The following is a 2,218-nucleotide window of genomic DNA, read 5'->3' on the forward strand; positions in this document are numbered from 1 at the left end:
AAACAAATGCAGTGCTGGAAGTGCTCACTCGTCTATGCCAAGAAATTGGGAGGACAGCCACCTGGCCAACAAACTGGAAGAGATCCATATTTTTGCCCATTCCAAAGAAAGGTGATCCAAGAGAATGCAGAAATAGAACATCAAGTAAAATTTTGCTGAAGATCATTCCAAAGCAGTTGCAGCACTGTATCAGCTGGGAACTGCCACTCCAACGGACTGAGCCCAGTACAACTAGATTGTGCTCCGCTACCACCACTGACTCCTCTGACAGGGATCACAGTAGAGGTTCCCAGAAAGAGCTGCAGAAAAATGTAAAACAAAATTCTAACTCACAAAAAAGACCAGATTTACTGGCTTGACAAAGACTGGAGAAACCCCAGTCTTTAAGCTCAGTAATGAAATCAATTCTGAGGTTCACTCTTCAGCCAAATATTAAACAGGTCCTTAAAACAAAATGAGATTAAAGGGACCCTCCAGCCCAAGGGCAAGGACTAGAAGGCAGGTGGGAACAGGAAAGCTGGTAATAGGGAACCCAAGGTGGTGAAGGGAGAGCGTTGACATGTCTTGGTGCTGGTAACCAATGTCATAAAACAATATGTGTACTGTTTAATGAGAAACTAGTTTTTACTGTAAACCTTCAACTAAAGTACAATTTAAAAAAAAAAATGTAAAAAACAGGGAACTGCCAGAAATTCAAGCCAGATTCAGAAGAGGACATGGAATAAGGGGTATCATTACTGATGTCAGACGGATCTTTACTGAAAGCTGAGACTATCAGAAAGATGTTTACCTGTGTTTTAATGACTATGCAAAGACATTTGACTCTGTGGATCATGACAAATGATGGATAATATTGCAAATAATGGGAATTCCAGAACACTTAATTGTGCTCATGAGAAACCTGCACATAGACCAAAGGCAGTCATTGGAACAGGACAAAGGGATACTGTGTGGTTTAAAGTCAGGAAGGGTGTGCGTCAGTGTTTCAATTTTTCACCATACTTATTCAATCTCCATGCTAAACAAATAATCCAAGACCCTGAACTGTATATAGAAGAACACAGTGTCAGGATTGGAGGAAGACTAATTAACAACCTGCGATATCCAGATGACACAACTTGCTTGCTGAAAGTAAAGGGGACTTGAAGCAATTACTAATGAAGATCAAAGACTATAGCCTTCAGTATGGATTACACCTCAACATAAAGAAAACAAAAATCCTTACAACTGGGCCAATAAGCAACATCATGATAAGTGGAAAAAAGACTGAAGTTGTCAGGATTTCATTTTACTTGGATTCACAATCAACACCCATGGAAAAGGCAGTCAAGAAATAAATGATGCATTGCAATGGGCAAATCTGCTGCAAAAGACTTCTTTAAAGTGTTAAAAAGAAAAGATGTCACTGTAAGGACTAAGGTGCACCTGATCCAAGCCATGGTGTCTTCAGTTGCTTCATATGCATGTGAAAGCTGGACAATGAATAAAGGAAGACTGAAGAAGAATTGATGCGTTTGAATTATGGTGTTGGCGAAGAATATTGACTGATACCATGGACTGCCAGAAAAAGGAACAAATCTGTCTTGGAAGAAGTACATCCAGAATGCTCCTTAGAAGCAAGGATGACAAGACTTCATCTCACATACTTTGGACATGTTATCAGGAGAGATCAGTCCCTGGAGAAGGACATCATGCTTGGTAAAGTGTAAGGTCAGTGAGAAAGAAAAAAACCCCAATGAGGTGGATTGACACAGTGGCTGCAACGATGGGCTGAAGCATAACAATTGTGAGAACCGTGCAGACTGAGCAGTGTTTCACTCTGTTGTACATTGTGTCCCTATGAGTTGGAACCAACTTGATGGCACCTAACAACAACAAAGTTGGATGCTTAGCTCATTAATTTTTAGACTTTGTTTTTTCTAATATAAAATTTAATGTCCTATATTTCTGAAGGAGCCCTGGAGGCACAATGGTTAAGCGCTTGGCTGCTAACCCAAAGGTCAGTTTTTCGAACCCACCAGCCACTCCAGTGAAGAAAAACATCTGGAAATCTACGCCCTTAAAAGTTACAAAACTGTTGCCATTGAGTTGATTCCAACTCATAGAGACCCTATAGGACAGAGTAGAACTGCCCCATGGGGTTTCCAAGGAGCGGCTAGTGGATTTGAACTGCTCACCTTATGGTTAGTGGCTGAGCTCTTAACCACTGCTCCACCAG

Source organism: Trichechus manatus, unplaced genomic scaffold, assembly GCF_000243295.1.
Source record: "Trichechus manatus latirostris isolate Lorelei unplaced genomic scaffold, TriManLat1.0 scaffold00173, whole genome shotgun sequence".
In the NCBI taxonomy this organism is placed as follows: Eukaryota; Metazoa; Chordata; class Mammalia; order Sirenia; family Trichechidae; genus Trichechus; species Trichechus manatus.